Source organism: Channa argus, chromosome 24 (genome assembly GCF_033026475.1).
Source record: "Channa argus isolate prfri chromosome 24, Channa argus male v1.0, whole genome shotgun sequence".
NCBI lineage: Eukaryota > Metazoa > Chordata > Actinopteri > Anabantiformes > Channidae > Channa > Channa argus.
This window is the reverse complement of record NC_090220.1, coordinates 1139013-1158889: the sequence shown is the minus strand read 5'-3', so window position 1 is coordinate 1158889 and position 19877 is coordinate 1139013. Positions and strand designations below refer to the sequence as shown.

At 47.4% G+C, this 19877-nt stretch overlaps 1 protein-coding gene and 34 non-coding genes across 36 annotated transcripts in view; 1 reads left to right on the top strand and 34 right to left on the bottom strand.

Annotated features, from left to right (window-relative positions):
- The window catches only part of LOC137109149 (cilia- and flagella-associated protein 54-like), a 166370-nt gene that overhangs the window by 51347 nt on the left and 95146 nt on the right, over positions 1 to 19877 (top strand). The gene's annotated exons all lie outside the window — the stretch shown is intronic.
- On the bottom strand, positions 50 to 121 carry trnah-gug (transfer RNA histidin (anticodon GUG)). Its single transcript has one exon. It is a non-coding gene; the product is annotated as a tRNA-His (tRNA).
- On the bottom strand, positions 461 to 533 carry trnar-acg (transfer RNA arginine (anticodon ACG)). The gene has a single exon. It is a non-coding gene; the product is annotated as a tRNA-Arg (tRNA).
- trnah-gug (transfer RNA histidin (anticodon GUG)) lies at positions 760 to 831 on the bottom strand. Its single transcript has one exon. It is a non-coding gene; the product is annotated as a tRNA-His (tRNA).
- On the bottom strand, positions 956 to 1027 carry trnah-aug (transfer RNA histidin (anticodon AUG)). Its single transcript has one exon. It is a non-coding gene; the product is annotated as a tRNA-His (tRNA).
- trnar-acg (transfer RNA arginine (anticodon ACG)) lies at positions 1228 to 1300 on the bottom strand. Its single transcript has one exon. It is a non-coding gene; the product is annotated as a tRNA-Arg (tRNA).
- trnar-acg (transfer RNA arginine (anticodon ACG)) lies at positions 1780 to 1852 on the bottom strand. Its single transcript has one exon. It is a non-coding gene; the product is annotated as a tRNA-Arg (tRNA).
- On the bottom strand, positions 2079 to 2150 carry trnah-gug (transfer RNA histidin (anticodon GUG)). Its single transcript has one exon. It is a non-coding gene; the product is annotated as a tRNA-His (tRNA).
- On the bottom strand, positions 2877 to 2949 carry trnar-acg (transfer RNA arginine (anticodon ACG)). Its single transcript has one exon. It is a non-coding gene; the product is annotated as a tRNA-Arg (tRNA).
- trnar-acg (transfer RNA arginine (anticodon ACG)) lies at positions 3397 to 3469 on the bottom strand. The gene has a single exon. It is a non-coding gene; the product is annotated as a tRNA-Arg (tRNA).
- On the bottom strand, positions 3968 to 4040 carry trnar-acg (transfer RNA arginine (anticodon ACG)). Its single transcript has one exon. It is a non-coding gene; the product is annotated as a tRNA-Arg (tRNA).
- Positions 4691 to 4763, bottom strand: trnar-acg (transfer RNA arginine (anticodon ACG)). Its single transcript has one exon. It is a non-coding gene; the product is annotated as a tRNA-Arg (tRNA).
- Positions 4990 to 5061, bottom strand: trnah-gug (transfer RNA histidin (anticodon GUG)). Its single transcript has one exon. It is a non-coding gene; the product is annotated as a tRNA-His (tRNA).
- On the bottom strand, positions 5561 to 5632 carry trnah-gug (transfer RNA histidin (anticodon GUG)). The gene has a single exon. It is a non-coding gene; the product is annotated as a tRNA-His (tRNA).
- Positions 6359 to 6431, bottom strand: trnar-acg (transfer RNA arginine (anticodon ACG)). Its single transcript has one exon. It is a non-coding gene; the product is annotated as a tRNA-Arg (tRNA).
- On the bottom strand, positions 6658 to 6729 carry trnah-gug (transfer RNA histidin (anticodon GUG)). Its single transcript has one exon. It is a non-coding gene; the product is annotated as a tRNA-His (tRNA).
- Positions 7456 to 7528, bottom strand: trnar-acg (transfer RNA arginine (anticodon ACG)). Its single transcript has one exon. It is a non-coding gene; the product is annotated as a tRNA-Arg (tRNA).
- Positions 7755 to 7826, bottom strand: trnah-gug (transfer RNA histidin (anticodon GUG)). Its single transcript has one exon. It is a non-coding gene; the product is annotated as a tRNA-His (tRNA).
- On the bottom strand, positions 8281 to 8353 carry trnar-acg (transfer RNA arginine (anticodon ACG)). The gene has a single exon. It is a non-coding gene; the product is annotated as a tRNA-Arg (tRNA).
- On the bottom strand, positions 8575 to 8646 carry trnah-gug (transfer RNA histidin (anticodon GUG)). The gene has a single exon. It is a non-coding gene; the product is annotated as a tRNA-His (tRNA).
- Positions 8986 to 9058, bottom strand: trnar-acg (transfer RNA arginine (anticodon ACG)). The gene has a single exon. It is a non-coding gene; the product is annotated as a tRNA-Arg (tRNA).
- trnar-acg (transfer RNA arginine (anticodon ACG)) lies at positions 9696 to 9768 on the bottom strand. Its single transcript has one exon. It is a non-coding gene; the product is annotated as a tRNA-Arg (tRNA).
- trnah-gug (transfer RNA histidin (anticodon GUG)) lies at positions 9995 to 10066 on the bottom strand. The gene has a single exon. It is a non-coding gene; the product is annotated as a tRNA-His (tRNA).
- Positions 10793 to 10865, bottom strand: trnar-acg (transfer RNA arginine (anticodon ACG)). Its single transcript has one exon. It is a non-coding gene; the product is annotated as a tRNA-Arg (tRNA).
- On the bottom strand, positions 11722 to 11793 carry trnah-gug (transfer RNA histidin (anticodon GUG)). The gene has a single exon. It is a non-coding gene; the product is annotated as a tRNA-His (tRNA).
- Positions 12605 to 12676, bottom strand: trnah-gug (transfer RNA histidin (anticodon GUG)). Its single transcript has one exon. It is a non-coding gene; the product is annotated as a tRNA-His (tRNA).
- Positions 13068 to 13139, bottom strand: trnah-gug (transfer RNA histidin (anticodon GUG)). The gene has a single exon. It is a non-coding gene; the product is annotated as a tRNA-His (tRNA).
- Positions 13866 to 13938, bottom strand: trnar-acg (transfer RNA arginine (anticodon ACG)). Its single transcript has one exon. It is a non-coding gene; the product is annotated as a tRNA-Arg (tRNA).
- trnah-gug (transfer RNA histidin (anticodon GUG)) lies at positions 14795 to 14866 on the bottom strand. The gene has a single exon. It is a non-coding gene; the product is annotated as a tRNA-His (tRNA).
- Positions 15656 to 15728, bottom strand: trnar-acg (transfer RNA arginine (anticodon ACG)). The gene has a single exon. It is a non-coding gene; the product is annotated as a tRNA-Arg (tRNA).
- Positions 15950 to 16021, bottom strand: trnah-gug (transfer RNA histidin (anticodon GUG)). Its single transcript has one exon. It is a non-coding gene; the product is annotated as a tRNA-His (tRNA).
- Positions 16833 to 16904, bottom strand: trnah-gug (transfer RNA histidin (anticodon GUG)). Its single transcript has one exon. It is a non-coding gene; the product is annotated as a tRNA-His (tRNA).
- Positions 17595 to 17667, bottom strand: trnar-acg (transfer RNA arginine (anticodon ACG)). The gene has a single exon. It is a non-coding gene; the product is annotated as a tRNA-Arg (tRNA).
- On the bottom strand, positions 17894 to 17965 carry trnah-gug (transfer RNA histidin (anticodon GUG)). Its single transcript has one exon. It is a non-coding gene; the product is annotated as a tRNA-His (tRNA).
- On the bottom strand, positions 19784 to 19856 carry trnar-acg (transfer RNA arginine (anticodon ACG)). Its single transcript has one exon. It is a non-coding gene; the product is annotated as a tRNA-Arg (tRNA).

Genomic DNA, 19877 nt, shown 5'->3' with positions numbered 1-19877 from the left:
AGGCTGGAAAACCCTGAGAACAACAATGGCCTCGTGGCTGTCCAATAAATGCCGTGACCCGGATTCGAACCGGGGTTGCTGCGGCCACAACGCAGAGTACTAACCACTATACGATCACGGCCGCTGCCCTGATGCTCTCTTTAGATTTGTTAAGGTTCTCACTGGAAGGTGGGCTGGCCTAGCAGTGCCTTTTTGTGAGTGTGCCTTTTTGTGAGTGTCAGTGTAACGGAGTTGTCCAGGCTAGTTTAGGACACGTTGAAAGGCCAGCCATTGAGTCTTTTCGTATCTTATTTCATATATCTTGAACACTGTACTCCCAAGTTCGACCTTAGTGAATTCTTTGTGAATTTGACGTCGTGGTAATTGATTTGGGTTCGTTTTCAAAGATAACAGCGTTTTAGACCGTACAGGCAAAGAGAGCGTAGCAATCGCACGTCACCTGATAACCAAAAGAAAACCGCGAGCTAGCCGGGAGTCGAACCTAGAATCTTCTGATCCGTAGTCAGACGCGTTATCCATTGCGCCACTAGCCCCAGTAGAGCTGTGTGTTCAGAAGAGCTTGGATCTCATTTCCCTAAATGGCCAAGCTCAGAAGAGCTTGGATCTCACTTCCCTAAATGGCCAAGCTCAGAACAGCTTGGATCTCATTACCCTAAATGGCCACGATTGTGTGATGTGTATCAGTTTAACACTTTGTAAAAAGATGCAGAGGCTAGAAGACCCCGAGAACAACAATGGCCTCGTGGCTTTTCCACTAAATGCCGTGACCCGGATTCGAACCGGGGTTGCTGCGGCCACAACGCAGAGTACTAACCACTATACGATCACGGCCACTGGCCTGATCCTCTCTCTGGATTTGTTGAGGTTCTCACTGGAAGGTGGGCTGGCCTAGCAGTGCCTTTTTGTGAGTGTCAGAGTGTCAGAACAACAATGGCCTCGTGGCTTTTCCACTAAATGCCGTGACCCGGATTCGAACCGGGGTTCCTGCAGCCATAACGCAGAGTACTAACCACTATACGATCACGGCCGCTGGCCTGATGCTCTCTCTGGATTTGTTGAGGTTCTCATTGGAAGGTGGGCTGGCCTAGCAGTGCCTTTTTGTGAGTGTCAGTGTCACGGAGTTGTCCAGGCTAGTTTAGGACACGTTGAAAGATAACAGCGTTTTAGACTTGTACAGGCAAAGAGAGCGTAGCAACCGCACGTCACCTGATAACCAAAAGTAAACCGCGAGCTAGCCAGGAGTCGAACCTAGAATCTTCTGATCCGTAGTCAGACGCGTTATCCATTGCGCCACTAGCCCCAGTAGAGCTGTGTGTTCAGAAGAGCTTGGATCTCATTTCCCTAAATGGCCAAGCTCAGAAGAGCTTGGATCTCACTTCCCTAAATGGCCAAGCTCAGAACAGCTTGGATCTCATTACCCTAAATGGCCACGATTGTGTGATGTGTATCAGTTTAACACTTTGTAAAAAGATGCAGAGGCTAGAAAACCAATGGCCTCGTGGCTTTTCCACTAAATGCCGTGACCCGGATTCGAACCGGGGTTGCTGCGGCCACAACGCAGAGTACTAACCACTATATGATCACGGCCACTGGCCTGATGCTCTCTCTGGATTTGTTGAGGTTCTCACTGGAAGGTGGGCTGGCCTAGCAGTGAATTCTTTGTGAATTTGACGTCGTGGTAATTGATTTGGGTTCGTTTTCAAAGATAACAGCGTTTTAGACCGTACAGGCAAAGAGAGCGTAGCAACCGCACGTCACCTGATAACCAAAAGGAAACCGCGAGCTAGCCAGGAGTCGAACCTAGAATCTTCTGATCCGTAGTCAGACGCGTTATCCATTGCGCCACTAGCCCCAGTAGAGCTGTGTGTTCAGAAGAGCTTGGATCTCATTTCCCTAAATGGCCAAGCTCAGAAGAGCTTGGATCTCACTTCCCTAAATGGCCAAGCTCAGAACAGCTTGGATCTCATTACCCTAAATAGCCACGATTGTGTGATGTGTATCAGTTTAACACTTTGCAAAAAGATGCAGAGGCTGGAAAACCCTGAGAACAACAATGGCCTCATGGCTTTTCCACTAAATGCCGTGACCCGGATTCGAACCGGGGTTGCTGCGGCCACAACGCAGAGTACTAACCACTATACGATCACGGCCACTGGCCTGATGCTCTTCCTGGATTTGTTGAGGTTCTCACTGGAAGGTGGGCTGGCCTAGCAGTGCCTTTTTGTGAGTGTCAGTGTCACGGAGTTGTCCAGGCTAGTTTAGGACACGTTGAAAGATAAGAGCGTTTTAGACTGTACAGCCAGAGAGATCGTTGCAACCGCACCTCACCTCAGTAGTCCAGGATAGTTTATGACACGTTGAAAGATAACAGCGTTTTAGCCCTAGCACAGCAAAGGGCTCAAAAGAGCTTAGATCTCATTTTCCTAAATGGCCACGATTGTTGTGTCATGCTCTGAATTCAGATACACAGTTTGCCTTATGTTTCAGGTTATAAAACAGCTGATGGGGGAAGAAGTGTTATGTGAATCAGTTTAACACGTTGTAAAAAATGCAGAGGCTGGAAAACCCTGAGAACAACAATGGTCTCGTGGCTTTTCCACTAAATGCCATGACTCGGATTCGAACCGGAATTCCTGCAGCCACAACGCAGAGTACTAACCACTATACGATCACGGCCGCTGGCCTGATGCTCTCTCTGGATTTGTTGAGGTTCTCACTGGAAGGTGGGCTGGCCTAGCAGTGCCTTTTTGTGAGTGTCAGTGTCACGGAGTTGTCCAGGCTAGTTTAGGACACGTTGAAAGATAACAGCGTTTTAGACTTGTACAGGCAAAGAGAGTGTAGCAACCGCACGTCACCTGATAACCAAAAGTAAACCTCGAGCTAGCCAGGAGTCGAACCTAGAATCTTCTAATCCGTAGTCAGACGCGTTATCCATTGCGCCACTAGCCCCAGTAGAGCTGTGTGTTCAGAAGAGCTTGGATCTCATTTCCCTAAATGGCCACGATTGTGTGATGTGTATCAGTTTAACACTTTGTAAAAAGATGCAGATGCCTTTTTTTGAGTGTCAGTGTAACGGAGTTGTCCAGGCTAGTTTAGGACACGTTGAAAGATAACAGCGTTTTAGACTGTACAGGCAGAGAGAGAGTTGCAACCGCACCTCATCTCAGTAGTCCAGGCTAGTTTAGGACACGTTGAAAGGCCAGCCATTGAGTCTTTTCGTATCATATTTCATATATCTTGAACACTGTACTCCCAAGTTCGACCTTAGTGAATTCTTTGTGAATTTGACGTCGTGGTAATTGATTTGGGTTCGTTTTCAAAGATAACAGCGTTTTAGACCGTACAGGCAAAGAGAGCGTAGCAATCGCACGTCACCTGATAACCAAAAGAAAACCGCGAGCTAGCCAGGAGTCGAACCTAGAATCTTCTGATCCGTAGTCAGACGCGTTATCCATTGCGCCACTAGCCCCAGTAGAGCTGTGTGTTCAGAAGAGCTTGGATCTCATTTCCCTAAATGGCCAAGCTCAGAAGAGCTTGGATCTCACTTCCCTAAATGGCCAAGCTCAGAACAGCTTGGATCTCATTACCCTAAATGGCCACAATTGTGTGATGTGTATCAGTTTAACACTTTGTAAAAAGATGCAGAAGCTGGAAAACCCTGAGAACAACAATGGCCTCGTGGCTTTTCCACTAAATGCCGTGACCCGGATTCGAACCGGGGTTCCTGCGGCCACAACGCAGAGTACTAACCACTATACGATCACTGCCGCTGCCCTGATGCTCTCTCTGGATTTGTTAAGGTTCTCACTGGAAGGTGGGCTGGCCTAGCAGTGCCTTTTTGTGAGTGTGCCTTTTTGTGAGTGTCGGTAATTGATTTGGGTTCGTTTTCAAAGATAACAGCGTTTTAGACCGTACAGGCAAAGAGAGCGTAGCAATCGCACGTCACCTGATAACCAAAAGAAAACCGCGAGCTAGCCAGGAGTCGAACCTAGAATCTTCTGATCCGTAGTCAGACGCGTTATCCATTGCGCCACTAGCCCCAGTAGAGCTGTGTGTTCAGAAGAGCTTGGATCTCATTTCCCTAAATGGCCAAGCTCAGAAGAGCTTGGATCTCACTTCCCTAAATGGCCAAGCTCAGAACAGCTTGGATCTCATTACCCTTAATGGCCACAATTGTGTGATGTGTATCAGTTTAACACTTTGTAAAAAGATGCAGAAGCTGGAAAACCCTGAGAACAACAATGGCCTCGTGGCTTTTCCACTAAATGCCGTGACCCGGATTCGAACCGGGGTTCCTGCGGCCACAACGCAGAGTACTAACCACTAACCACTAACGCCATACGATCACGGCCACTGGCCTGATGCTCTTCCTGGATTTGTTAAGGTTCTCACTGGAAGGTGGGCTGGCCTAGCAGTGCCTTTTTGTGAGTGTGCCTTTTTGTGAGTGTCAGTGTAACGGAGTTGTCCAGGCTAGTTTAGGACACGTTGAAAGGCCAGCCATTGAGTCTTTTCGTATCATATTTCATATATCTTGAACACTGTACTTCCAAGTTCGACCTTATTGAATTCTTTGTGAATTTGACGTCGTGGTAATTGATTTGGGTTCGTTTTCAAAGATAACAGCGTTTTAGACCGTACAGGCAAAGAGAGCGTAGCAACCGCACGTCACCTGATAACCAAAAGGAAACCGCGAGCTAGCCAGGAGTCGAACCTAGAATCTTCTGATCCGTAGTCAGACGCGTTATCCATTGCGCCACTAGCCCCAGTAGAGCTGTGTGTTCAGAAGAGCTTGGATCTCATTTCCCTAAATGGCCAAGCTCAGAAGAGCTTGGATCTCACTTCCCTAAATGGCCAAGCTCAGAACAGCTTGGATCTCATTACCCTAAATGGCCACGATTGTGTGATGTGTATCAGTTTAACACTTTGTAAAAAGATGCAGAGGCTAGAAGACCCCGAGAACAACAATGGCCTCGTGGCTTTTCCACTAAATGCCATGACCCGGATTCGAACCGGGGTTGCTGCGGCCACAACGCAGAGTACTAACCACTATACGATCACGGCCACTGGCCTGATCCTCTCTCTGGATTTGTTGAGGTTCTCACTGGAAGGTGGGCTGGCCTAGCAGTGCCTTTTTGTGAGTGTCAGTGTCACGGAGTTGTCCAGGCTAGTTTAGGACACGTTGAAAGATTACAGCGTTTTAGACTTGTACAGGCAAAGAGAGCGTAGCAACCGCACGTCACCTGATAACCGAAAGTAAACCGCGAGCTAGCCAGGAGTCGAACCTAGAATCTTCTGATCCGTAGTTAGACGCTTTATCCATTGCGCCACTAGCCTGAGTAGATCTGTGTGTTCAGAAGAGCTTGGATCTCATTTCCCTAAATGGCCAAGCTCAGAAGAGGTTGGATCTCACTTCCCTAAATGGCCAAGCTCAGAACAGCTTGGATCTCATTACCCTAAATGGCCACGATTGTGTGATGTGTATCAGTTTAACACTTTGCAAAAAGATGCAGAGGCTGGAAAACCCTGAGAACAACAATGGCCTCATGGCTTTTCCACTAAATGCCGTGACCCGGATTCGAACCGGGGTTGCTGCGGCCACAACGCAGAGTACTAACCACTATACGATCACGGCCACTGGCCTGATGCTCTTCCTGGATTTGTTGAGGTTCTCACTGGAAGGTGGGCTGGCCTAGCAGTGCCTTTTTGTGAGTGTCAGTGTCACGGAGTTGTCCAGGCTAGTTTAGGACACGTTGAAAGATAAGAGCGTTTTAGACTGTACAGCCAGAGAGATCGTTGCAACCGCACCTCACCTCAGTAGTCCAGGATAGTTTATGACACGTTGAAAGATAACAGCGTTTTAGCCCTAGCACAGCAAAAGGCTCAAAAGAGCTTAGATCTCATTTTCCTAAATGGCCACGATTGTTGTGTCATGCTCTGAATTCAGATACACAGTTTGCCTTATGTTTCAGGTTATAAAACAGCTGATGGGGGAAGAAGTGTTATGTGTATCAGTTTAACACTTTGTAAAAAATGCAGAGGCTGGAAAACCCTGAGAACAACAATGGTCTCGTGGCTTTTCCACTAAATGCCATGACCCGGATACGAACCGGAATTCCTGCAGCCAAAACGCAGAGTACTAACCACTATACGATCACGGCCGCTGGCCTGATGCTCTCTCTGGATTTGTTGAGGTTCTCACTGGAAGGTGGGCTGGCCTAGCAGTGCCTTTTTGTGAGTGTCAGTGTCACGGAGTTGTCCAGGCTAGTTTAGGACACGTTGAAAGATAACAGCGTTTTAGACTTGTACAGGCAAAGAGAGTGTAGCAACCGCACGTCACCTGATAACCAAAAGTAAACCTCGAGCTAGCCAGGAGTCGAACCTAGAATCTTCTGATCCGTAGTCAGACGCGTTATCCATTGCGCCACTAGCCCCAGTAGAGCTGTGTGTTCAGAAGAGCTTGGATCTCATTTCCCTAAATGGCCAAGCTCAGAAGAGCTTGGATCTCACTTCCCTAAATGGCCAAGCTCAGAACAGCTTGGATCTCATTACCCTAAATGGCCACGATTGTGTGATGTGTATCAGTTTAACACTTTGCAAAAAGATGCAGAGGCTGGAAAACCCTGAGAACAACAATGGCCTCATGGCTTTTCCACTAAATGCCGTGACCCGGATTCGAACCGGGGTTGCTGCGGCCACAACGCAGAGTACTAACCACTATACGATCACGGCCACTGGCCTGATGCTCTTCCTGGATTTGTTGAGGTTCTCACTGGAAGGTGGGCTGGCCTAGCAGTGCCTTTTTGTGAGTGTCAGTGTCACGGAGTTGTCCAGGCTAGTTTAGGACACGTTGAAAGATAAGAGCGTTTTAGACTGTACAGCCAGAGAGATCGTTGCAACCGCACCTCACCTCAGTAGTCCAGGATAGTTTATGACACGTTGAAAGATAACAGCGTTTTAGCCCTAGCACAGCAAAAGGCTCAAAAGAGCTTAGATCTCATTTTCCTAAATGGCCACGATTGTTGTGTCTTGCTCTGAATTCAGATACACAGTTTGCCTTATGTTTCAGGTTATAAAACAGCTGATGGGGGAAGAAGTGTTATGTGTATCAGTTTAACACTTTGTAAAAAATGCAGAGGCTGGAAAACCCTGAGAACAACAATGGTCTCGTGGCTTTTCCACTAAATGCCATGACCCGGATACGAACCGGAATTCCTGCAGCCAAAACGCAGAGTACTAACCACTATACGATCACGGCCGCTGGCCTGATGCTCTCTCTGGATTTGTTGAGGTTCTCACTGGAAGGTGGGCTGGCCTAGCAGTGCCTTTTTGTGAGTGTCAGTGTCACGGAGTTGTCCAGGCTAGTTTAGGACACGTTGAAAGATAACAGCGTTTTAGACTTGTACAGGCAAAGAGAGTGTAGCAACCGCACGTCACCTGATAACCAAAAGTAAACCTCGAGCTAGCCAGGAGTCGAACCTAGAATCTTCTGATCCGTAGTCAGACGCGTTATCCATTGCGCCACTAGCCCCAGTAGAGCTGTGTGTTCAGAAGAGCTTGGATCTCATTTCCCTAAATGGCCAAGCTCAGAAGAGCTTGGATCTCACTTCCCTAAATGGCCAAGCTCAGAACAGCTTGGATCTCATTACCCTAAATGGCCACGATTGTGTGATGTGTATCAGTTTAACACTTTGTAAAAAGATGCAGAGGCTGGAAAACCCTGAGAACAACAATGGCCTCGTGGCTTTTCCACTAGATGCCGTGACCCGGATTCGAACCGGGGTTGCTGCGGCCACAACGCAGAGTACTAACCACTATACGATCACGGCCGCTGCCCTGATGCTCTCTCTGGATTTGTTAAGGTTCTCACTGGAAGGTGGGCTGGCCTAGCAGTGCCTTTTTGTGAGTGTGCCTTTTTGTGAGTGTCAGTGTAACGGAGTTGTCCAGGCTAGTTTAGGACACGTTGAAAGTCCAGCCATTGAGTCTTTTCGTATCATATTTCATATATGTTGAACACTGTACTCCCAAGTTCGACCTTAGTGAATTCTTTGTGAATTTGACGTCGTGGTAATTGATTTGGGTTCGTTTTCAAAGATAACAGCGTTTTAGACCGTACAGGCAAAGAGAGCGTAGCAACCGCACGTCACCTGATAACCAAAACATCCATCGCGCCACTAGCCCCAGCAGAGCTATGGGTTCAGAAGTGCTTGGAGCTTGGATCTCATTTCAAGTGAGCATTTATTATACGATCCAAACGTCACCTGATAACCAAAAAGTAAACCGCGAGCTAGCCAGGAGTCCAACCTAGAATCTTCTGATTCGTAGTCAGACGCGTTATCCATTGCGCCACTAGCCCCAGCAGAGCTGTGGATTCAGAAGAGCTTGGATCTCATTTCCCTAAATGGCCACGATTGTTGTGTCGTGCTCTGAACGCAGATACACAGTTTGCCTTATGTTTCAGGTTATAAAACAGCTGATGGGGGAAGACGTGTTATGTGTATCTGTTTAACACTTTGTAAAAGATGCAGAGGCTGGAAAACCCTGAGAACAACAATGGCCTCGTGGCTGTCCAATAAATGCCGTGACCCGGATTCGAACCGGGGTTGCTGCGGCCACAACGCAGAGTACTAACCACTATACGATCACGGCCGCTGCCCTGATGCTCTCTTTAGATTTGTTGAGGTTCTCACTGGAAGGTGGGCTGGCCTAGCAGTGCCTTTTTGTGAGTGTGCCTTTTTGTGAGTGTCAGTGTAACGGAGTTGTCCAGGCTAGTTTAGGACACGTTGAAAGGCCAGCCATTGAGTCTTTTCGTATCATATTTCATATATCTTGAACACTGTACTCCCAAGTTCGACCTTAGTGAATTCTTTGTGAATTTGACGTCGTGGTAATTGATTTGGGTTCGTTTTCAAAGATAACAGCGTTTTAGACCGTACAGGCAAAGAGAGCGTAGCAATCGCACGTCACCTGATAACCAAAAGAAAACCGCGAGCTAGCCAGGAGTCGAACCTAGAATCTTCTGATCCGTAGTCAGACGCGTTATCCATTGCGCCACTAGCCCCATTAGAGCTGTGTGTTCAGAAGAGCTTGGATCTCATTTCCCTAAATGGCCAAGCTCAGAAGAGCTTGGATCTCACTTCCCTAAATGGCCAAGCTCAGAACAGCTTGGATCTCATTACCCTAAATGGCCACGATTGTGTGATGTGTATCAGTTTAACACTTTGTAAAAAGATGCAGAGGCTAGAAAACCCCGAGAACAACAATGGCCTCGTGGCTTTTCCACTAAATGCCGTGACCCGGATTCGAACCGGGGTTCCTGCGGCCACAACGCAGAGTACTAACCACTATACGATCACTGCCGCTGCCCTGATGCTCTCTCTGGATTTGTTGAGGTTCTCACTGGAAGGTGGGCTGGCCTAGCAGTGCCTTTTTGTGAGTGTGCCTTTTTGTGAGTGTCAGTGTAACGGAGTTGTCCAGGCTAGTTTAGGACACGTTGAAAGGCCAGCCATTGAGTCTTTTCGTATCATATTTCATATATCTTGAACACTGTACTTCCAAGTTCGACCTTATTGAATTCTTTGTGAATTTGACGTCGTGGTAATTGATTTGGGTTCGTTTTCAAAGATAACAGCGTTTTAGACCGTACAGGCAAAGAGAGCGTAGCAACCGCACGTCACCTGATAACCAAAAGGAAACCGCGAGCTAGCCAGGAGTCGAACCTAGAATCTTCTGATCCGTAGTCAGACGCGTTATCCATTGCGCCACTAGCCCCAGTAGAGCTGTGTGTTCAGAAGAGCTTGGATCTCATTTCCCTAAATGGCCAAGCTCAGAAGAGCTTGGATCTCACTTCCCTAAATGGCCAAGCTCAGAACAGCTTGGATCTCGTTACCCTAAATAGCCACGATTGTGTGATGTGTATCAGTTTAACACTTTGCAAAAAGATGCAGAGGCTGGAAAACCCTGAGAACAACAATGGCCTCATGGCTTTTCCACTAAATGCCGTGACCCGGATTCGAACCGGGGTTGCTGCGGCCACAACGCAGAGTACTAACCACTATACGATCACGGCCACTGGCCTGATGCTCTTCCTGGATTTGTTGAGGTTCTCACTGGAAGGTGGGCTGGCCTAGCAGTGCCTTTTTGTGAGTGTCAGTGTCACGGAGTTGTCCAGGCTAGTTTAGGACACGTTGAAAGATAAGAGCGTTTTAGACTGTACAGCCAGAGAGATCGTTGCAACCGCACCTCACCTCAGTAGTCCAGGATAGTTTATGACACGTTGAAAGATAACAGCGTTTTAGCCCTAGCACAGCAAAGGGCTCAAAAGAGCTTAGATCTCATTTTCCTAAATGGCCACGATTGTTGTGTCATGCTCTGAATTCAGATACACAGTTTGCCTTATGTTTCAGGTTATAAAACAGCTGATGGGGGAAGAAGTGTTATGTGTATCAGTTTAACACTTTGTAAAAAATGCAGAGGCTGGAAAACCCTGAGAACAACAATGGTCTCGTGGCTTTTCCACTAAATGCCATGACTCGGATTCGAACCGGAATTCCTGCAGCCACAACGCAGAGTACTAACCACTATACGATCACGGCCGCTGGCCTGATGCTCTCTCTGGATTTGTTGAGGTTCTCACTGGAAGGTGGGCTGGCCTAGCAGTGCCTTTTTGTGAGTGTCAGTGTCACGGAGTTGTCCAGGCTAGTTTAGGACACGTTGAAAGATAACAGCGTTTTAGACTTGTACAGGCAAAGAGAGCGTAGCAACCGCACGTCACCTGATAACCAAAAGTAAACCTCGAGCTAGCCAGGAGTCGAACCTAGAATCTTCTAATCCGTAGTCAGACGCGTTATCCATTGCGCCACTAGCCCCAGTAGAGCTGTGTGTTCAGAAGAGCTTGGATCTCATTTCCCTAAATGGCCACGATTGTGTGATGTGTATCAGTTTAACACTTTGTAAAAAGATGCAGATGCCTTTTTTTGAGTGTCAGTGTAACGGAGTTGTCCAGGCTAGTTTAGGACACGTTGAAAGATAACAGCGTTTTAGACTGTACAGGCAGAGAGAGAGTTGCAACCGCACCTCATCTCAGTAGTCCAGGCTAGTTTAGGACACGTTGAAAGGCCAGCCATTGAGTCTTTTCGTATCATATTTCATATATGTTGAACACTGTACTCCCAAGTTCGACCTTAGTGAATTCTTTGTGAATTTGACGTCGTGGTAATTGATTTGGGTTCGTTTTCAAAGATAACAGCGTTTTAGACCGTACAGGCAAAGAGAGCGTAGCAACCGCACGTCACCTGATAACCAAAATATCCATCGCGCCACTAGCCCCAGCAGAGCTATGGGTTCAGAAGTGCTTGGAGCTTGGATCTCATTTCAAGTGAGCATTTATTATACGATCCAAACGTCACCTGATAACCAAAAGGTAAACCGCGAGCTAGCCAGGAGTCCAACCTAGAATCTTCTGATTCGTAGTCAGACGCGTTATCCATTGCCCCACTAGCCCCAGCAGAGATATGGATTCAGAAGAGCTTGGATCTCATTTCCCTAAATGGCCACGATTGTTGTGTCGTGCTCTGAACGCAGATACACAGTTTGCCTTATGTTTCAGGTTATAAAACAGCTGATGGGGGAAGACGTGTTATGTGTATCTCTTTAACACTTTGTAAAAGATGCAGAGGCTGGAAAACCCTGAGAACAACAATGGCCTCGTGGCTGTCCAATAAATGCCGTGACCCGGATTCGAACCGGGGTTGCTGCGGCCACAACGCAGTGTACTGACCACTATACGATCACGGCCGCTGCCCTGATGCTCTCTTTGGATTTGTTGAGGTTCTCACTGGAAGGTGGGCTGGCCTAGCAGTGCCTTTTTGTGAGTGTCAGTGTAACGGAGTTGTCCAGGCTAGTTTAGGACACGTTGAAAGGCCAATCCATTGCGCCACTAGCCCCAGTAGAGCTGTGTGTTCAGAAGAGCTTGGATCTCATTTCCCTAAATGGCCAAGCTCAGATGAGGTTGGATCTCACTTCCCTAAATGGCCAAGCTCAGAACAGCTTGGATCTCATTACCCTAAATGGCCACGATTGTGTGATGTGTATCAGTTTAACACTTTGTAAAAAGATGCAGATGCCTTTTTTTGAGTGTCAGTGTAACGGAGTTGTCCAGGCTAGTTTAGGACACGTTGAAAGATAACAGCGTTTTAGACTGTACAGGCAGAGAGAGAGTTGCAACCGCACCTCATCTCAGTAGTCCAGGCTAGTTTAGGACACGTTGAAAGATAACAGCGTTTTAGACTTGTACAGGCAAAGAGAGCGTAGCAACCGCACGTCACCTGATAACCAAAAATAAACCTCTAGCTAGCCAGAAGTCGAACCTAGAATCTTCTGATCCGTAGTCAGACGCGTTATCCATTGCGCCACTAGCCCCAGTAGAGCTGTGTGTTCAGAAGAGCTTGGATCTCATTTCCCGAAATGGCCAAGCTCAGAACAGCTTGGATCTCATTACCCTAAATGGCCACGATTGTGTGATGTGTATCAGTTTAACACTTTGTAAAAAGATGCAGAGGCTAGAAAACCCTGAGAACAACAATGGCCTCGTGGCTTTTCTACTAGATGCCGTGACCCGGATTCGAACCGGGGTTGCTGCGGCCACAACGCAGAGTACTAACCACTATACGATCACGGCCGCTGCCCTGATGCTCTCTCTGGATTTGTTGAGGTTCTCACTGGAAGGTGGGCTGGCCTAGCAGTGCCTTTTTGTGAGTGTGCCTTTTTGTGAGTGTCAGTGTAACGGAGTTGTCCAGGCTAGTTTAGGACACGTTGAAAGGCCAATCCATTGCGCCACTAGCCCCAGTAGAGCTGTGTGTTCAGAAGAGCTTGGATCTCATTTCCCTAAATGGCCAAGCTCAGATGAGGTTGGATCTCACTTCCCTAAATGGCCAAGCTCAGAACAGCTTGGATCTCATTACCCTAAATGGCCACGATTGTGTGATGTGTATCAGTTTAACACTTTGCAAAAAGATGCAGAGGCTGGAAAACCCTGAGAACAACAATGGCCTCATGGCTTTTCCACTAAATGCCGTGACCCGGATTCGAACCGGGGTTGCTGCGGCCACAACGCAGAGTACTAACCACTATACGATCACGGCCACTGGCCTGATGCTCTTCCTGGATTTGTTGAGGTTCTCACTGGAAGGTGGGCTGGCCTAGCAGTGCCTTTTTGTGAGTGTCAGTGTCACGGAGTTGTCCAGGCTAGTTTAGGACACGTTGAAAGATAAGAGCGTTTTAGACTGTACAGCCAGAGAGATCGTTGCAACCGCACCTCACCTCAGTAGTCCAGGATAGTTTATGACACGTTGAAAGATAACAGCGTTTTAGCCCTAGCACAGCAAAGGGCTCAAAAGAGCTTAGATCTCATTTTCCTAAATGGCCACGATTGTTGTGTCATGCTCTGAATTCAGATACACAGTTTGCCTTATGTTTCAGGTTATAAAACAGCTGATGGGGGAAGAAGTGTTATGTGTATCAGTTTAACACTTTGTAAAAAATGCAGAGGCTGGAAAACCCTGAGAACAACAATGGTCTCGTGGCTTTTCCACTAAATGCCATGACTCGGATTCGAACCGGAATTCCTGCAGCCACAACGCAGAGTACTAACCACTATACGATCACGGCCGCTGGCCTGATGCTCTCTCTGGATTTGTTGAGGTTCTCACTGGAAGGTGGGCTGGCCTAGCAGTGCCTTTTTGTGAGTGTCAGTGTCACGGAGTTGTCCAGGCTAGTTTAGGACACGTTGAAAGATAACAGCGTTTTAGACTTGTACAGGCAAAGAGAGCGTAGCAACCGCACGTCACCTGATAACCAAAAGTAAACCTCGAGCTAGCCAGGAGTCGAACCTAGAATCTTCTAATCCGTAGTCAGACGCGTTATCCATTGCGCCACTAGCCCCAGTAGAGCTGTGTGTTCAGAAGAGCTTGGATCTCATTTCCCTAAATGGCCACGATTGTGTGATGTGTATCAGTTTAACACTTTGTAAAAAGATGCAGATGCCTTTTTTTGAGTGTCAGTGTAACGGAGTTGTCCAGGCTAGTTTAGGACACGTTGAAAGATAACAGCGTTTTAGACTGTACAGGCAGAGAGAGAGTTGCAACCGCACCTCATCTCAGTAGTCCAGGCTAGTTTAGGACACGTTGAAAGGCCAGCCATTGAGTCTTTTCGTATCATATTTCATATATGTTGAACACTGTACTCCCAAGTTCGACCTTAGTGAATTCTTTGTGAATTTGACGTCGTGGTAATTGATTTGGGTTCGTTTTCAAAGATAACAGCGTTTTAGACCGTACAGGCAAAGAGAGCGTAGCAACCGCACGTCACCTGATAACCAAAATATCCATCACGCCACTAGCCCCAGCAGAGCTATGGGTTCAGAAGTGCTTGGAGCTTGGATCTCATTTCAAGTGAGCATTTATTATACGATCCAAACGTCACCTGATAACCAAAAGGTAAACCGCGAGCTAGCCAGGAGTCCAACCTAGAATCTTCTGATTCGTAGTCAGACGCGTTATCCATTGCCCCACTAGCCCCAGCAGAGATATGGATTCAGAAGAGCTTGGATCTCATTTCCCTAAATGGCCACGATTGTTGTGTCGTGCTCTGAACGCAGATACACAGTTTGCCTTATGTTTCAGGTTATAAAACAGCTGATGGGGGAAGACGTGTTATGTGTATCTCTTTAACACTTTGTAAAAGATGCAGAGGCTGGAAAACCCTGAGAACAACAATGGCCTCGTGGCTGTCCAATAAATGCCGTGACCCGGATTCGAACCGGGGTTGCTGCGGCCACAACGCAGTGTACTGACCACTATACGATCACGGCCGCTGCCCTGATGCTCTCTTTGGATTTGTTGAGGTTCTCACTGGAAGGTGGGCTGGCCTAGCAGTGCCTTTTTGTGAGTGTCAGTGTAACGGAGTTGTCCAGGCTAGTTTAGGACACGTTGAAAGGCCAATCCATTGCGCCACTAGCCCCAGTAGAGCTGTGTGTTCAGAAGAGCTTGGATCTCATTTCCCTAAATGGCCAAGCTCAGATGAGGTTGGATCTCACTTCCCTAAATGGCCAAGCTCAGAACAGCTTGGATCTCATTACCCTAAATGGCCACGATTGTGTGATGTGTATCAGTTTAACACTTTGTAAAAAGATGCAGATGCCTTTTTTTGAGTGTCAGTGTAACGGAGTTGTCCAGGCTAGTTTAGGACACGTTGAAAGATAACAGCGTTTTAGACTGTACAGGCAGAGAGAGAGTTGCAACCGCACCTCATCTCAGTAGTCCAGGCTAGTTTAGGACACGTTGAAAGGCCAGACATTGAGTCTTTTCGTATCATATTTCATATATGTTGAACACTGTACTCCCAAGTTCGACCTTAGTGAATTCTTTGTGAATTTGACGTCGTGGTAATTGATTTGGGTTCGTTTTCAAAGATAACAGCGTTTTAGACCGTACAGGCAAAGAGAGCGTAGCAACCGCACGTCACCTGATAACCAAAATATCCATCACGCCACTAGCCCCAGCAGAGCTATGGGTTCAGAAGTGCTTGGAGCTTGGATCTCATTTCAAGTGAGCATTTATTATACGATCCAAACGTCACCTGATAACCAAAAGGTAAACCGCGAGCTAGCCAGGAGTCGAACCTAGAATCTTCTGATTCGTAGTCAGACGCGTTATCCATTGCGCCACTAGCCCCAGCAGAGCCATGGATTCAGAAGAGCTTGGATCTCATTTCCCTAAATGGCCACGATTGTTGTGTCGTGCTCTGAACGCAGATACACAGTTTGCCTTATGTTTCAGGTTATAAAACAGCTGATGGGGGAAGACGTGTTATGTGTATCTGTTTAACACTTTGTAAAAGATGCAGAGTCTGGAAAACCCTGAGAACAACAATGGCCTCGTGGCTGTCCAATAAATGCCGTGACCCGGATTCGAACCGGGGTTGCTGCGGCCACAACGCAGAGTACTAACCACTATACGATCACGGCCGCTGCCCTGATGCTCTCTTTGGATTTGTTGAGGTTCTCACTGGAAGGTGGGCTGGCCTAGCAGTGCCTTTTTGTGAGTGTCAGTGTAACGGAGTTGTCCAGGCTAGTTTAGGACACGTTGAAAGGCCAATCCATTGCGCCACTAGCCCCAGTAGAGCTGTGTGTTCAGAAGAGCTTGGATCTCATTTCCCTAAATGGCCAAGCTCAGATGAGATTGGATCTCACTTCCCTAAATGGCCAAGCTCAGAACAGCTTGGATCTCATTACCCTAAATGGCCACGATTGTGTGATGTGTATCAGTTTAACACTTTGTAAAAAGATGCAGATGCCTTTTTTTGAGTGTCAGTGTAACGGAGTTGTCCAGGCTAGTTTAGGACACGTTGAAAGATAACAGCGTTTTAGACTGTACAGGCAGAGAGAGAGTTGCAACCGCACCTCATCTCAGTAGTCCAGGCTAGTTTAGGACACGTTGAAAGATAACAGCGTTTTAGACTTGTACAGGCAAAGAGAGCGTAGCAACCGCACGTCACCTGATAACCAAAAATAAACCTCTAGCTAGCCAGAAGTCGAACCTAGAATCTTCTGATCCGTAGTCAGACGCGTTATCCATTGCGCCACTAGCCCCAGTAGAGCTGTGTGTTCAGAAGAGCTTGGATCTCATTTCCCGAAATGGCCAAGCTCAGAACAGCTTGGATCTCATTACCCTAAATGGCCACGATTGTGTGATGTGTATCAGTTTAACACTTTGTAAAAAGATGCAGAGGCTAGAAAACCCTGAGAACAACAATGGCCTCGTGGCTTTTCTACTAGATGCCGTGACCCGGATTCGAACCGGGGTTGCTGCGGCCACAACGCAGAGTACTAACCACTATACGATCACGGCCGCTGCCCTGATGCTCTCTCTGGATTTGTTGAGGTTCTCACTGGAAGGTGGGCTGGCCTAGCAGTGCCTTTTTGTGAGTGTGCCTTTTTGTGAGTGTCAGTGTAACGGAGTTGTCCAGGCTAGTTTAGGACACGTTGAAAGGCCAATCCATTGCGCCACTAGCCCCAGTAGAGCTGTGTGTTCAGAAGAGCTTGGATCTCATTTCCCTAAATGGCCAAGCTCAGATGAGGTTGGATCTCACTTCCCTAAATGGCCAAGCTCAGAACAGCTTGGATCTCATTACCCTAAATGGCCACGATTGTGTGATGTGTATCAGTTTAACACTTTGTAAAAAGATGCAGATGCCTTTTTTTGAGTGTCAGTGTAACGGAGTTGTCCAGGCTAGTTTAGGACACGTTGAAAGATAACAGCGTTTTAGACTGTACAGGCAGAGAGAGAGTTGCAACCGCACCTCATCTCAGTAGTCCAGGCTAGTTTAGGACACGTTGAAAGGCCAGCCATTGAGTCTTTACGTATCATATTTCATATATGTTGAACACTGTACTCCCAAGTTCGACCTTAGTGAATTCTTTGTGAATTTGACGTCGTGGTAATTGATTTAGGTTCGTTTTCAAAGATAACAGCGTTTTAGACCGTACAGGCAAAGAGAGCGTAGCAACCGCACGTCACCTGATAACCAAAAGGAAACCGCGAGCTAGCCAGGAGTCGAACCTAGAATCTTCTGATCCGTAGTCAGACGCGTTATCCATTGCGCCACTAACCCCAGTAGAAATGTGTGTTCAGAAGAGCTTGGATCTCATTTCCCTAAATGGCCAAGCTCAGAAGAGCTTGGATCTCACTTCCCTAAATGGCCAAGCTCAGAACAGCTTGGATCTCATTACCCTAAATGGCCACGATTGTGTGATGTGTATCAGTTTAACACTTTGTAAAAAGATGCAGAGGCTAGAAAACCCCGAGAACAACAATGGCCTCGTGGCTTTTCCACTAAATGCCGTGACCCGGATTCGAACCGGGGTTGCTGCGGCCACAACGCAGAGTACTAACCACTATACGATCACGGCCACTGGTCTGATGCTCTCTCTGGATTTGTTGAGGTTCTCACTGGAAGGTGGGCTGGCCTAGCAGTGCCTTTTTGTGAGTGTCAGTGTCACGGAGTTGTCCAGGCTAGTTTAGGACACGTTGAAAGATAACAGCGTTTTAGACTGTACAGCCAGAGAGATCGTTGCAACCGCACCTCACCTCAGTAGTCCAGGATAGTTTATGACACGTTGAAACATAACAGCGTTTTTGCCCTAGCACAGCAAAGGGCTCAAAAGAGCTTAGATCTCATTTTCCTAAATGGCCACGATTGTTGTGTCATGCTCTGAATTCAGATACACAGTTTGCCTTATGTTTCAGGTTATAAAACATCTGATGGGGGAAGAAGTGTTATGTGTCTCAGTTTAACACTTTGTAAAAAATGCAGAGGCTGGAAAACCCTGAGAACAACAATGGCCTCGTGGCTTTTCCACTAAATGCCGTGACCCGGATGCGAACCGGGGTTCCTGCGGCCACAACGCAGAGTACTAACCACTATACGATCACGGCCGCTGCCCTGATGCTCTCTCTGGATTTGTTGAGGTTCTCACTGGAAGGTGGGCTGGCCTAGCAGTGCCTTTTTGTGAGTGTCAGTGTCACGGAGTTGTCCAGGCTAGTTTAGGACACGTTGAAAGATAACAGCGTTTTAGCCCTAGCACAACAAAGGGCTCAGAAGAGCTTAGATCTCATTTTCCTAAATGGCCACGATTGTTGTGTAATGCTCTGAATTCAGATACACAGTTTGCCTTATGTTTCAGGTTATAAAACAGCTGATGGGGGAAGAAGTGTTATGTGTATCAGTTTAACACTTTGTAAAAGATGCAGAGGCTGGAAAACCCTGAGAACAACAATGGCCTCGTGGCTTTTCCACTAAATGCCGTGACCCGGATGCGAACCGGGGTTCCTGCGGCCACAACGCAGAGTACTAACCACTATACGATCACGGCCGCTGCCCTGATGCTCTCTCTGGATTTGTTGAGGTTCTCACCGGAAGGTGGGCTGGCCTAGCAGTGCCTTTTTGTGAGTGTCAGTGTAACGGAGTTGTCCAGGCTAGTTTAGGACACGTTGAAAGATAACAGCGTTTTAGACTTGTACAGGCAAAGACAGCGTAGCAACCGCACGTCACCTGATAACCAAAAGTAAACCGCGAGCTAGCCAGGAGTCTAACCTAGAATCTTCTGATCCGTAGTCAGACGCGTTATCCATTGCACCACTAGCCCCAGTAGACCTGTGTGTTCAGAAGAGCTTGGATCTCATTTCCCTAAATGGCCAAGCTCAGAACAGCTTGGATCTCATTACCCTAAATGGCCATGATTGTGTGATGTGTATCAGTTTAACACTTTGCAAAAAGATGCAGAGGCTGGAAAACCCTGAGAACAACAATGGCCTCATGGCTTTTCCACTAAATGCCTTGACCCGGATTCGAACCGGGGTTGCTGCGGCCACAACGCAAAGTACTAACCACTATACGATCACGGCCGCTGCCCTGATGCTCTCTCTGGATTTGTCGAGGTTCTCACTGGAAGGTGGGCTGGCCTAGCAGTGCCTTTTTGTGAGTGTCAGTGTAACGGAGTAGTCCAGGCTAGTTTAGGACACGTTGAAAGGCCAGCCATTGAGTCTTTTCGTATCATATTTCATATATGTTGAACACTGTACTCCCAAGTTCGACCTTAGTGAATTCTTTGTGAATTTGACGTCGTGGTAATTGATTTGGGTTCGTTTTCAAAGATAACAGCGTTTTAGACCGTACAGGCAAAGAGAGCGTAGCAACCGCACGTCACATGATAACCAAAAGAAAACCGCAAGCTAGCCAGGAGTCGAACCTAGAATCTTCTGATCCGTAGTCAGACGCGTTATCCATTGCGCCACTAGCCCCAGCAGAGCTATGGATTCAGA